Source organism: Lactuca virosa, chromosome 4, assembly GCF_052849685.1.
Source record: "Lactuca virosa cultivar CGN04683 chromosome 4, Lactuca_virosa_CGN04683_v6, whole genome shotgun sequence".
Classification (NCBI taxonomy): Eukaryota; Viridiplantae; Streptophyta; class Magnoliopsida; order Asterales; family Asteraceae; genus Lactuca; species Lactuca virosa.
The window spans coordinates 289,705,037-289,721,520 of NC_136429.1; positions in this window are offsets into that span (position 1 = coordinate 289,705,037).

A 16,484-nucleotide genomic window follows, 5' to 3' on the forward strand; every position below is an offset into this window, starting at 1 on the left:
GAATCCAAAACCCAACCTGCCTCTCGGGAGGAACTCCTGGAAAATCCTCAGGAAATATAACGGGGAAATCCTGAACAATGAGCACCCCACTCAACTTTGTTGTGGCCTCAACTCTAGTGTCTACAACATAAGCTAGGAACCCAGAACAACCCTGCTGAAAATATCTCCTAGCCCTCACAGTTGAACAGAGAGCCTGCCCACGCGAAGCTCCCTCTCCAAGAATAACCAGTTCTCCCCCACTTGGGGTTCGAAATCACACTAGATAACACTAATAGTCAATCATGACCCTGTTGGGGCCCAAACAATCCATCCTGATGATAACCTTCGATCCTCGCAGAGGAATCGACACCAAATCAATAAAGTATCTTACACTAAACAGATTCAAGACACACCCACGATGAACCCTCGACACACTCACCATACGATCATCCGCAATCTAAATCTCTAATAAAAAATCTAGAGTCCCGAGAACATCAAAAAACTTCTTACTAAGAGCAAGAGATACAAAGGATCGGATAGCATCCAAACCAAACAGAACATGAGAAGTCATACCATTGACCAAAAAGGTCCTTATACAAGATCACATATAATCATCAACATAAATAAGGAAAACAATAAAAGATAAGGACAAATCACATACTAGTAACCACATCCGGTGTTGTACGAGCCTCATCGGTGGTCAGCTGAAATTCCTTGCTCTTCAACATAGGAGCCTCCACCTTCCCCTAATGGCGATCAGTAATATTCAAAGTGGATGGCACAGGTTCCGCCACTACTCCCCTAACAATCTCTAGATAATCGACCTTCTTATGGCCGATCTGATTGTAATAAAAACAAATCAGAGCACCCATGGGGAATTCCCTACTCATATGGCTTGGATGACCACAACTGAAACATACTAAACCCGACAGTTGACAAGCCCCACCATCCGGCTTGTTGCAGTAGCTCCGGCCCTGCGGGCCTTTGGTGCGTAAATCGAAAGTCTTGGGCCTCTTATCCTGGCCCACCGCTGTCTGTAACTGCTCTAATTTCTGCTTCGTCCAAAACTCCAACTCAATCTCCCGCTCACAGGACTTCTCAATAATATCATTTAGGGTCTTACACCCTGAGAAGCTCACAAACACCCTAATATCCTCCATCAACATATCATGGCATCTCGTCTTCCTTATCTTCTCATCTAGGACGTACTGCAGGACCAAAAAAACCCTCTCCCTGATTTTGGCGGCAATCTTTGCCATAATCTCTATAGTCTGGCGAAGGTCCTTGAACTCCCTCGCCAGCTATTGTACCTCAATAGCTGGTGCAAACTCCCTCTAAAACCTCAAAACAAAATCCACCCAGGTCACGACTGTTACTTCTGATGACCCTACAACTTGGCTAACCACCTCCCACCAGTTTTGTGCTCGGTCCCTCTGCAGGAAGGATGCAAATCCCACCTTTTCCCCCTCACGGAAAAAACTCGTCCGCTCAGCATTCTTCATGTCAATGATCCAACATCAGCTAGCGATGGGCTCCTTATCCCCAAAGAACTCAGGAGCTCCACAAGCATTGAACTCCTAGAATGAGGGACTTTGAGCTCCTAACTGACCCGCATAATCTCAACTCAAAAAGACATGAGCCTCTCATCCATCAGCTCCATAATCCCCTCCCTAAAGATACCGAAAATCAAAGGAGTAGCATCCAATATAGCGCGAGTAACCTCAGCCGCAATGAAATCGTGCAGCCTCTCATCAATCAGTATTGTGCCTGAGCCAGAACCTAAACTATAACCAGAGCCAAAACCTCCTCAAATAATCATCACCATGTTCAAACTGAAACACAAAAATATAAACAATTAACATAAGACTCGAGGGGAATCTCCATACATACGTCTCCTTAAAGTCTCCTGGTCTGCTCTCGTCTCAGGTATAGATCTTGTGCTTCCAGTAGTACGGGCCCAATACTACCTTTCACACGTATCTTGTAACAATCTGTTATTTCGACTTTATGTAATAGTATATATATATATATATAAATATATATATATATATATATATATATATATATATATATATATATATAAAATAAAAGGGAATTTTTATAATATGTACATTTACATATCAACCCTCAAAAATGAAATGTTAAACAAACTTTTTTGGGATGAACATAGTGGTAGAAATCGTGTCAAGGATTCCAAAAAATATAAAGAACACCCAATTCTGAGTTATAACGAAGAAGTTATGACATATCGAAAATCCGCGACAAAACCGGCAAAACACTGTTTAACGTAAAAAGTGAATTTTCAATAAATCGATTCTTAGCCTTAAATATCTAAAAGAAAGTTATAGTATACATTAAACCAAGAGTGTCCAGAAAAAGAACGCCAAAATCTGACTTCATATGAACGAGTTATGATTTTTCTAAGATTTGACATAGTAGTACACAGCTAAAAATTCGAAATAACGATCGAGTGATTTTTAGCCGACACATCCTAAACAAGAATTGAAGATCTCGTCAATAGTAGTACAACGATAAAAAGACGGACGAAAACGGACGTCGGATGAAGAAGTTATGAATTTTTAACAGACTTTTCCTGTCCCGGCCTGTTAAAAATGTAACTTTAAAAATACAGTCAAAATTAGTCGATGGAGTCTAAACGAAAGATGTAGAGCATAGTCTCACCTACGTGTGGATATAAAGAACATCAAAAACGAAGCTTGTATGAGAAATTTACGAATTTTTGAAGTTAAATAAATGTGAGTACGCCCAGCGTACTCAGAAACAAGGCCTCGGATTGTCCATGTCGCCTCTTTCTTCGCATGCAACACGTATCTTGCATCATCGAAACGTCCGAAGAAAGCTATCAATTACGCCCAGCGTACATAACGTTTACACCCAGCGTAATGGGATTAGCCTCGATGCGTGCCAAGTAGCTTCACCACGTCCGAAGATCGGATAAGGCTCGAACTAGTACGCCCCACGTACAAGACGTACGCCCAGCGTACTGAGGTTTTTAGTAGTACGCCCAGCGTACGTGAAAATAATGCCCAGCATAATACTCGATCTCAGCCCCCTATAAATAGGATGCGAGACCTCTGACAAAAGCCCGAAGCCCCAAAATTCTCGAAAGCTAACCTCTTTTCAGTCGAAGTGCTGCCCACGTAAAGCCTAGTTTTTCATCAAATCGTCACTCTTACCATGTGAGTTCATACCCCCGTATTTTCATAATTTTTACTGTTTTAAGGGGGGGGGGGGGGGGGAATACAAGTCTAACACAAAGATTTTATGTTACAAGCTAATGATTTTAATGATTGTGTTAAAATGACATCAAGTCATCAAAAGAATTTCAAAATGTTAAACTTCTTTAAATGGTTTTATAAACTTATATTTTTCACAGAAATCATATATATATATATATATATATATATATATATATATATATATATATATATATTAAGTTTAAAAGGCTTAGGACTGGTAGCTCACTTTGGTTCATTTTCCTTGTTTGGATGTGGGATTATAAGTAACGGTTATTTATCCAGATGACATTTAATTTTTACTTATATATATTTGTATATGTAAATAAATATAAAAGTTAATTCGTTCAGTTCAAATACCCTTTGTAACATGTTGAGCAAGGGATTACATTCATAAATAGTTAGTATCAATTCATAAAGTACAAATAAATTATAATAGGTATAATTTATGATTCATAGAACATTAAATCACGATTCAAGTATACTAAAATACACTGTTTTACAAGAACAAAGGTTTGATTTAAAACTAATCAAGAATATACATCTTTCAAATACTACTTCAGGGGCATACTATCAATTATTCATTTCAGAATGATTGGGTTTTCATAACTATTATACATGTAACGTCTATATGTTTTTTATGAGTCATTTGATTCAGGTTGTTTAGTTCATTTAAACAACATAGTTAAAATCCTGACATTATAACTAGAATCTCAAGTCGGGGATCGAAACAATGTGTGTATAGATCTATATTGGGATTGACAACCCCGCACTCAGACTGCTAGCTACAGTTAGGCATACACGCCTACGAGTGACAGTTGTTATCAACAGTTTTTAACGTCTTTAAAGCATTGGGTAAGGCCATCTAGTCTCAGTATGGTTATGATAACTCATTAAAAAGATATTAAGAATACGTTAGTTTTTAATTAACTAAACGTAAGTACATTTTCAAAGTACCAGTTTACCATGATACAGTTTTTACAGTACTACATCTCAGTAGTCAATAAACAATTGGTGAAGCCAGGCACAATCTCACTTATGCAGTTTATACAAAAGGAATTCAATAACAGAACATTGGTTTACAAATAGAACGGTTTTATGTGATTAAAACTACTTTTCATATACAACAGAAAATATAGGATTTTCTGGAACAGTTTACATATTCAAGAAACAGAAAACATACTTTCAAACATAAATACTTGTGCACTCACTCAACTTTATGTTGATACTCTCTTTTGAAATTTCTTGTATTATCAGGGAATCAGTAGACAGGTACTCTCCGAGCTTTTGAGAAGATGGAGCCATTTTGAGTCATGTCTTCTTCTTTTGTATAACTATTTTGGTTTCAATATACAATGATTGAACACATGTAAATATTTATATTTTTTAAATATAATGGTTGTTTGTACTTTGATTACTATGATGCATGTGTTGTGATACTACAAATGAAGTCCTCCACCCCCGGACGTTTCCGCCGTCTGGTTTGGGGGTGGGACAGATTGGTATCAGAGCATTGTTTATAGTGAACTCAGTATATCAATTCATTAAAGATATACAAACTATAAATACATTGGAGCTAAGAGCTATGACTACAAGTATACTTTTTTTTAAAATTTAAGTATTTGTACAAGAAGTATACTAACAATCATACCTACAAGTACAGTATCACAATCATAAGAACTTAAAAGTATTTGGATGTTGGACACCGCAGTCAACCTGGACAGTTATGTAATCATATATGGGATTAATATAGCCTGATCAACTATATTGGTTTGAGATATGACCAACATGTGTTTGGGAGTGATGGTAGTGTTGCGACATGTCTAAAACTTACCAACTATACATATACAACAGAACCCTAGAACAGAACATAAATATTAAAATACTATAGGAGTATTTTAGGGACCATATACTAATAACAAACATGTGAAAACAAAATAACCGTTGTTGGTAGAACTATAAATATTAAGGGTATATTACAGTTATATATAATTAAAGTTATATAGACTTAGAATATGTGATCTAGCTTCATTTGTTGTTCCTTGTTTGGTTGTGGATTTAGAGCCGGATCATTTAATCGAAGGTCGATTATACCCGAGTTATATATAATTAATATACACTTTGTAGTTATAGTAATACCCAAAACAAGTCATACATAATACATTACTTGTTTACTGTAAGTTTCTCTCTTAGAAACTTGTATTTGCATTCTATCGTTACTAATTATATTCTATGTCTCTTATCCTTATTCTCGCACAGACACAATGATCATATTTCATTTACCAGGGGACCCTTACTTTCCAAACCACGGTAACAAAGGATGGATAGTAGAGGATCCGGAAGAGGATCCAGAAGAAATTATGGAAGAGGATCCAGAAGAGGAAGAAGAAGATGAAGATGAAGATTCAGGGGGTACTGACACAGAACACACGGTATACAATCCCCCACCAGCCATTCCACTTCCCGTAGTCAGGCAAGAATTTCAACGGCCAACGCCAGTTTGGGGAGAGCACATATACCACTGGAGCCGACAGGAGGGCCATCACCCACCCTATGGAATGTGCCGAGATTTCTACGACCTCAGTAATGGAGGATGAGCCGACAGGGCTCTTCCTGTTGTTGTTCATCGCATAGCTCGCCAAACCGATCAGGCAAGGGTTTTGATAAACCGGATCCTGGAAGTCAATGCAACGACACAAATCAACGCTGCGGATATTCGTCGTCTGGACGAAATTCAAGATGAATCCCAAACCCCCACTGAGGCACTGCAAAACCAAATGAATGCTGCCCTAACAGAAATAAGAGAATTGAGGGAGCATCAGACTACCTTGGAAAGACAGCTACTGGAAACCAAACACCAGGAAGCAGAGTCTAGTACTCGTCGCAGTATGCGATGCAAGTACTGTTTATTGTTCTTCCAATTTTGTTATAGATTAGGACTTTGGCTAAATGTTCCATTTTCAGTAAATTGGTGTACTGTAGACCTTTAGATAGGTCTAACTTTCCAAACAACATATTGTAATTCATAAATTTTGCTTATAGTATAAATCTATGAATATGTTCTAGTGTTATTTTTCATGTTACAGTACGACCACAAAAATTTGATTTTCGGTAGGTCGGTTTGATGTCGATATTTTCTCAGTATTGTGGTATATTATAGACCTGCTTTAAGGTCAATTTTTCCAGACAATAAGTACTAAATATACAAATACAATCGACATGTATTTTCATACTCTTTGAAAAATAACCACTCAAATTCATATGATCTTTTTGCAAGTTGTACTTGTAATAGACATCTATTACCAATTCTTTATAAGATTCATATTGAACCAAATGTTTTAGTTCAGAGATATCATATTCATATTCACTCTTGATATCTTACCATCTTTTCATCTTTTAACTTTTATAGTAAAAGATGCCTCCACGGAGAAACCCAAGGCATGTCAATGTTAATGAAGCGCCAACACCACCTCCTCAATTTGACGCTGCCATGTTTCAAGCGGCAGTCACGGCAGCTGTTGCAGCTGCTATGTCTCATATAAACACCCCAGGTGGAAGTGGATCAAGAGTTGGTGCACATCCCACCAACCACGACGAGAATCAAGGGCACTCACGAGAGTGTACTTATAAGGAATTTTCGAACGCTAAACCCAGGACCTTTAATGGGACTGGAGAAGTGGTGGCGTTAAGACAATGGATCGAGAAAATAGAGACAGTCTTCGAGATCTGCTCCTGCCCAGAGGGTAGCAAAGTCAAATTTGCTCTCTGTACCTTTGCTGACAGAGCCCTAACATGGTGGAACGGCCATGTTAAGTCACTAACCTTGGTAGTGGCTAACTCCATAAGTTGGGAGAACTTGAAGACCATGTTGATGCAAGAGTACTGCTCGCGGGGTGAAATTCAGAAACTTGAGCAAGAGCTCTGGGGACTTACTTGTTGGGTTATGAGCATTCTAACACTCCTAAGTGTACATGCAACCCTAAATACCTTGGATCTATGTTTTCTCTATTATACATACAATTATGAACATTCAAGGTATTATCCTAATCTAGCATACAAAATAATAAATATAACAAGATAGAATACATACCTCTTTGATGTAGAATGTCTTCATGAAGCTTGAGTGCCTAGTGCCCCAAGTGTAACACCTCAAATGGTTCACACAACACCAAATACACTTGGAATAACTTGAGAGAAACTTGAACACTCCTTGAAATCGTCTAACCCTCACACTCACACATTAGTGCCCGATTTCTTGAGCCATGGGATTCTTTTATATGGTGGCTATCAGGGTTACACCATGTAACTCATAACTTTACCCATTCCTTATGCTCCATGGATTTTAACCTCCATGGAGTATCCATGGGTCACCCCATGGACTTAGTCCAACATAAGGAATCTTGGATCACAAGCCCACATATATAAGAATGAATGATTTACACAATCAACCCATATATTTAATTAGTCTCCTTTTGATCACTTAATTAATTCCAAATCAATTCTTGATCAATACTAATTAAATAACCTTATTAATATATTAGAACTTATAATATATTAACCAACCTTAAGTGTTATTTCTCTCATTATAGTCTATCCAAATGCATGATGCCATGCAACCCAAATGGACCATGCCGGGTCGGGTCAAGTCTTACCAATTATAGTTATGGACTTAGACATTAATCCAACAGTCTCCCACTTGGATAAGTCTAAAACTATTATTGCGTATGACTTCAGGAACCGATCAGCAATCGTAGCTCTCAAAAGCTTCTGTCGAACTCTGACCTTGTCGATGAACTCTGACCTTTGTCAATGACTTGTCCATTAGATAAGGGATCATATATTCCTCCATTCTAGATATCATATGGACTGAGACATGGATTATCAATCATTCTCTCTGTCCATTTGTTGTTTCCCGATTTCCGATTCATGATGACTGACTGATTGAACAAATCAAATCAGTCCTGGTTTGGCCAAGCACTCACATGTATCATCTTTAAATCATCGAGGGGCCCACAGAGATCGCTTTTATCCCGAAGGTAAAAGGAATGGATAAACTTCGACTCATATGGCTTGTTCTACTACTTGTTGAATCATACACAAAGGCACGTTTTATAACATCGAGTTACCAATGCGTTTTCGTGCAATCAATGTATAACCAACTCATAGTAACAACTCATATCTCTAGGTTTGAAGAATATAAGATATTATCGTCTCATGATCACTCGTGATAAAATCCATGAAGTGATTCAAATGAGCGCGGGTTGAATCCAATACTCAGAACTTATGAGCACTCATGAGTGTTGTAGCACCACTTTGTCCACCAACTTGGACCTCTACAAACCAACCCATGACAGTCTTGATTCATATCTACTTCAAACATATGACCGACTGTGGATGGTTTGAATAACTTAATCATTCAGGAAGAGCGACTTAGTTATTCTGGAAGTCAAAACATGCAAAGTGAAACACAAGAATAAATGAATCAAATATGGTATCAAACCCTATGAATATAAATAAACACTTTTATTTATCACCATACTGATTACTCATTATTCATTGTTTCGGTTTTATCAACTTTATACTTCAATTTAAAACAGTAGTTGTCCCATGCTCCAAGAATGTACACTATTTTTTCTAAACACTAGTCATGCCATACACCAAATATGCATACTATGTTTGTCTATGATCTTTACTTTGTAAAATAGATCAATTGAACATCACTCCAATGATCCTCTTTTCACAGTCCTAAATCCTTACTGCAAATGCAAGAATTCCAAATTCATGCCATTTACTGAAAGACTTGACAACAATCATTACAGAGCATTCCAAAGGAGATCAGCTCCTTGGAAACATCCTTCTTTCATTAAGTTTCCTAATCTTACACAGATTGAATAATTTCTAACTTTGAAACATTTCCATATTCCATTTTGACTATCACTTCTGAACAAGAGTTGCCTCCTTACAGATTATGTCAATATGGTCCTTCCAGAATTAACATTATACTTCCAACTGTCCTTGAGCAACCAATCTTTGGTAAACCTTAGATTGTCCTCGACAATTGCTTAATCATTTTAGTCATATCCAATTCTAGACCTTTTCCCTTCATAATGCCCCAGGCATTTGGAAAATTTTAGAAAGGATGAATATAGCACATGTAATCGATCCTATATCCGAAGCATATGGGACACGATTCATGATGTCTCACATAAAGACTAAACCAGTCTTTTGCTATAATATTTCCATTTCAATTTGCCAAGTTCTCAAAATTCAGATTATGAAAAGGGATGCCGTAATCATAATCGAATTTTAGAACGCAAATAATGGACCCATATATAGAATTTCCTTATGTTGAGCCATTCCAACATGAAATTCATATATATATCCTTGATTAAATACGATTAAAATCTCAATCTAAGCTTTTAGAATTGAAATGAAGTATAATTTCCTCTCCCTTAATTATAGCAAAACAACTTTTTCAACCCCTGCAACCTCACGAATTGAAACTTTTGTTTTCTATAATTAACATTGCTAACTTGCAACCTTTGTCATAATTATCATGCTCCCACTAACATGATGATTATTAGCATAACACTTATGCTCCCACTAGCTTTGACATGTACTCAGAAATCAGCTGACTTTCTTACGAAAGTTCAGATTTCTGATACTAGATTGTTTTGATAAAACTTTATCAAAATCATACACCTCTCTTAGATAGCTCACATGTGTGTCTAAACAATTTTAGAACTATGAAAAGGGATGCCGTAATCATAGTCTCAATTGTTTAGACCTTTGCCACTTCTCACAAGTCCATGTTAGTGTGCCGGTAAACCACACACGCTCCACTAACGACTTTGAGAATGCAAATATCACAATTGCTATCTAGCTAAAATCTACTTAGTGAAAGTGTTTCCTCACCATCATTTTCATGAATCGGAGAGAAACCTTATGACACTTAGAGTTAATAGTGTATGTGTTCTTATCCATGTGAATTTGTCAAAACCATAATCACAAGACAAGGTTAGTGACAAATCCAAACTCATATTGATTAAACTTGTGCAATCTTAAATTCTTGCCATTTGGCAGCTCAGGTGCCTGCCATTGCTTCCAAGTAGTTGTGCAACCAATTGAGAACTCTCAGAACTCCTATGCAAAGCCAACTTGAATAGGCACAAAAATTTCAACACGATAGGTTATAAACCTCAAGTCATGTGCTAGTGAAGGACTTTAGGTTTTATTCTTGATTAAGTCTTGAAACTTTCAAGAGCTTTAAGACTCCCACTGTCCTCTTGACATATAAGACTCCCTTGTCAAATATTCAAGAGATAGTGCGGATTCTTTATCAAGACCAACACTTTACACAATTGGCCTAAGTTGGTATCTGTTTTATCCAAAACATCACAACTTACCAATTTCAAATGTACAAGAGTAGATAACCTTTTACTCTTACATTTGACTAGTGTTAACAAACCCTCTTTAAGATATGTTACTCAAGTTACAATCTTGGAGTATGACTCTAAGAATTGTTTTGGAACGAAGTATGACTCATCTTTTTGATTTAACCATTTCAACAATTCATGACTCCTCTTCTTAGTCATAAGAATGCACTAAGATGACTTTAGAGGACCAATTATGATATGGTATCTTAATCATTAAGATGATCATAAACATGATACGAAAGTACTCTCCCATCTTTTCAGATTTGAGAAACTTTTATCTTTCTGCCATACTTTGATTCTTTTTATTCGTTCTGTCTCACATTGAAACTTCTCCAATGCTACAGACTTATACTTAAACTTATAAGTATATTTACTGAACTTAAGTAAATCATGACGAATAGTCTTCTTGATCTTTTGTGGTGGACTTGACCAGTGCACAAGAATGTGTACTCGATCCCTTAGTCCTTTCCTTATTCACATAAGGAATTAGTCTTAATTGTCCAAGCTGAAAGTTCTCATTCATCATACTATACAACTTGCATGATTCCAAGTTTCGGTCCAATTGAACCTTGGGTGATGAGAATCTTTCCTTATTTGGTAATATTAGACACTACCACAACCGAAAGAATCAAATCCATTTTTCCAATATTGCTATCAATGGAATCTTATAAGCAACAACTTTTCACAAATGCCATTGTAAGGATACTTAAAATAAATAAAATCAAAACCTTTTTCTTTTATTTTAAAACTTTGCGGAAAAACTTATCCTTACAATCCATATGAAAACCTTGTTGTTATCTATTCCTAAGCAATATAAATATCATAACTCTTAAGTAATAGCCCAAAATTCTGATCACCGAACCATGCGATTGAAATCCATCTTCGCGATCAGAATCAGCATGTACTTAATAGAGTTAGACAATGGACTTTACCTGAAGTAGAGCCAAACTTATTGACTTTAACATCCTTAGGTAAATTTGGCAGCTTCGTAACCAATGCCCCTTCCTTTGGCAATAGTTACCTATGGACCCTTGATAATGGGACTATCTCAGACTTCGCCTCTCTCTTTACCATTGGGTCAACCGAGTTGACTATGGCCGATCCCTTTCCATTGGGAAGAGAGAGCTTTACTGGATATCCAATATCATCATTGTCAATGTCCATAGCGTTTTAGGAAGTTGATCTTAGAAAATAGATAAGATCATTAAGGGTCTTGTCTTAGTCTGTTTCATAGGATTCCGAAAAGAACTCACTATGTGACTTAGAAAGTAGTTGAGCCACCAACTTTCTCAAGACTTTGACACCCAACTCTCCCGGCTTGTCAATATGTGACTACATCTCCAAGATGTGATCACACCTAGACCTTGCCTTGCAAATAGGGTTTGAGTGACCTTAAACTTTTTAGGAACTTGTGGGTTAGGGAGAATAATTGGAGGAGGTGAAAGAAGTATGATATCCATGGGACATCATCTTCATTTAGGAAAGCTTGTTTCAAGAGATTTGGGAAGATCATAAATTTCTAGACCAGACATCTTTTTGGGAGATATTCAAGATAGTTCATTTAAAGTCCTTAATATGACACCCAATATGAAATATTAAGGCTAGGACCCAAAAAACTATTTTATAACTTAGAAGAGGGATGCCGTAATCCAAGCTATAAAATATTTGAAGGTAGGTGAATGACGATTCACCAATTTCCACCATGAAAAACGAAATAATTTATTAGGTTTTAATTGGATTTGAAAGTCCTAGATCTTTGAGATTCATTGAACTGTTCAAAGGCATGTTTCAATCTCGAGTGTGCCCTTCAGGTTTTGTGACTGGGATGCCGAGGATCACAAAACAAGGTGTGAATAACCATGTAAATATACTTGGTACCCTTAATATTTACCCCTTAATCAGTGTGCCGGTTAACCACACATGTTCCACCGATACTATGATAAATATTAAGTTACCCTTTGCCTACCTTGTTAAGTCCAGGTTAGTGTGCCGGTTAACCACACACGCTCCACTAACGACTTAAGCAAAGTGCAAAGTGTAATTTCATGGGTTAGCACCAAATTCACATTTTCCTAAGTAACTAAGATTGGGTATTAATAAGAGTTTAGTTACATAGTATTTATCATTAATACTTTTAATGAAGGGAGAATTATAGTCCTTGTCCTACCCGTTCGGCTAACGACCCTCCACCAGTCAAGGAAGCGGTGGGTGAGAGTGGACACCCATTAAACTGCCATTTTATAGGCAGTAACCTTATACCCCCCTTATAGACCGGCTTCGTGAATGAGGCCTACTAACGGTAAGACTGACTTGCTCTTATACATATATTTAAATATTATTAACTTATAATATTATAAAGTATAAGGGTTGAATTTTAACTTTTAAAATTCTAAGGGCTAACTTGGAATTAAAGTATTCAGGAGTGAAAACTTTTCAAATTCCAAAACTTGAGGGCAAGTTTTGAAACTATTCAAAACTAATTAATTCCATAACTTATGTGTTTAAAGTAGTTTTAATTAAAAAAACTCTTCAAGTTCCATAACTTGAGGACAAGTTATGGAAGACTTTAAACTAATAAAAGAATGTAACTTTTCTTTATTTTTGTAACTTATGGAACTAATTAAGGTTACACATTTTATCATTTAATGAAGTGACTCTTGAACCTCCATAACTTGAGGACAAGTTATGGAGTCATAAAACCATTTAATGAGGACAAGACTCTTCATTTTTGTAACCTTTGCCAACTTTTATGAGTTTTATGATTCTTAAATGTGACTTTTCATATAACTTGAGGACAAGTTACAAAAACACACCTTGGAATCAACTCTTAGATTAAAATGGATTGAAAACAACTATTTCACACAACTTTTCTATTAATCTAAGAACCTCATAAGAACAAGATAATTCAAATCATCAATCTTCAAGAAATTAGCATGAACATACAAACTAATACAAATCTTGAAATTATGACAATTATCTTAGAAATTGGATTAGCATGAACATTACCACATCAAAAACAAGTTTATAAGTCCAAAAACATCTTAGGGTAATGTTCCTAGTCCAATTCCAGCCAAAACAATCGAATATATGCATCCAACTTGATTTTTCAGCTACTTTTGCAAGTATAACAAGAAAACAAACCTGGCTCTGATACCACTGTTGGGTTATGAGCATTCTAACACTCCTAAGTGTACATGCAACCCTAAATACCTTGGATCTATGTTTTCTCTATTATACATACAATTATGAACATCCAAGGTATTATCCTAATCTAGCATACAAAATAATAAATATAACAAGATAGAATACATACCTCTTTGATGTAGAATGTCTTCATGAAGCTTGAGTGCCTAGTGCCCCAAGTGTGACACCTCAAATGGTTCACACAACACCAAATACACTTGGAATAACTTGAGAGAAACTTCAACACTCCTTGAAATCGTCTAGCCCTCACACTCACACATTAGTGCCCGATTTCTTGAGCCATGGGATTCTTTTATATGGTGGCTATTAGGGTTACACCATGTAACTCATAACTTTACCCATTCCTTATGCTCCATGGATTTTAACCTCCATGGAGTATCCATGGGTCACCCCATGCACTTAGTCCAACATAAGGAATCTTGGATCACAAGCCCACATATATAAGAATGAAAGATTTACACAATCAACCCATATATTTAATTAGTCTCCTTTTGATCACTTAATTAATTCCAAATTAATTCTTGATCAATACTAATTAAATAACCTTATTAATATATTAGAACTTATAATATATTAACCAACCTTAAGTGTTATTTCTCTCATTATAGTCTATCCAAATGCATGACGCCATGCAACCCAAATGGACCATGCCGGGTCGGGTCAAGTCTTACCAATTATAGTTATGGACTTAGACATTAATCCAACATTACTATGGTGGGTTCAGATATAACAACTTACACGAATCAATTTTGTGACTTAGTGATACTTTGTCCAGAAATAGTTGCTCTGGAGAGCAAAAAGATCGAGAGGTATATTTGGGGACTGTCACCCCAGATTCAGGCAAGTGTTATTGCTTCTAGGCCGTTCACCTTTGATAGTGCCAAAGAGCTTGCACAGTCGTTTATTGACCACGGAACTCGTCAAAACTCTGTGGTAGCTGCTCCAGAACAACCCAAGCGAAACAACAACATCTGCAAGAAGAAAGGTTGGAATAAGAGGAAGGGTAAATCTTCTCAGGAACCCTCAAAGAAACAACAAGTAATGGCAGTCCATGTTGCTATTGTACCTGCTGCTGCTCCTGTTAACCCTGCACCAGCTAAGCCTTATGCTGGTAATCTCCAAAAATGCAACAAGTGTAATTTTCACCACAACAGAAATTGTCGGGAAATGCAATGTCGTAACTGCAACAGAAAAGGGAATACTGCCTGATTCTATAGATCACCACCCCAACCTATTAACCAAGTACCTGCCGCTGGAGTAGGTCAAGCATGCTACCAATACGGTGATATGGGGCATTTCAAGAGAGATTGTCAGAAAGCTAGAAATGTCGGTGGAGTTGGGACGATTTTAGCAATGGGTCACGAAGAAGCAGTGGCAGACCCTGCAGTGGTCACGGGTACGTTTCTTCTCAAAAATACTTATGCATGCATACTATTTGATTGTGGTGCTGAGAAGAGCTTCGTGTGCCATAATTTTAAACACCTGCTAAATCAAAACTCTCAACCACTAAATGAAACTTTTATAGTCGAAATGGCTAATGGGAAATCAGAATACTCCAACAATATATACATAGGATGTACTCTTACCTTGAATAACTTTTCGTTCCCAATACACCTTATGTCGGTCTCTATCAAAAGTTTCGACGTCATAATAGGTATGGATTGGTTGTGCCCTAACCATGTTGACATCTTATGTTATGAAAAAGACATTCGCCTGAACTTGCCAACTAACGAAACTCTTATTATCTACGGCGACAAACCCGGAACGAACCTTCAGATCATTTCTTGCATCAAGGCACAAAAGTACCTTCGCAAGGAGTAATGTGCTTTCTTAGCTCACGTGGTAGACAAAAAGAAAGAAGTGAAAGATATCACGAGCATTCCTGAGGTCTGCAAATTTCCAGACATATTTCCCGACGATCTTCAAGGAGTGCCTCCTGAACGACAAGTCGAATTCAGAATCGACTTAATCCCTGGGGCTACCCCTGTAGGCAAATCCCCCTATCGTCTTGCACCTTCTGAGATGCAATAATTATCCAGCCAGCTTAACGAACTCCTAAGCAAAGGTTTCATAAGACCAAGCTTCTCACCCTGGGGAGCACTAGTTTTGTTCGTAAAGAAGAAGGATAGATCATTCCGTATGTGCATAGACTACCGCGAGCTGAATAAACTTACCATCAAGAATCGATATCCTTTGCCTCTTATTGACGATCTATTTGACCAACTTCAAGTTGCGAGCTATTTCTCGAAAATAGACTTAAGATCCGGGTATCACTAGTTTCGGATTTTGGAGGAAGACATTCCCAAAACCGCGTTCAGAACTCGTTATGGTCATTACGATTTTATAGTGATGTCATTCGGATTGACGAACGCACCTGCTGTGTTCATGGACCTAATGAACAGAGCGTGTCGTCCATTCCTGGACAAATTTGTCATAGTCTTCATTGACGATATCCTTATCTACTGAAGAAGCAAAGAGGAGCATGGCCAACATCTTCGTCAAATAGTACAAACTCTGAGAACCGAGAAACTTTATGCGAAGTTTTCAAAATGTGAATTTTGGATCAGGAAAGTAGATTTCTTGGGTCACGTGGTTAGTTCAGAAGGAA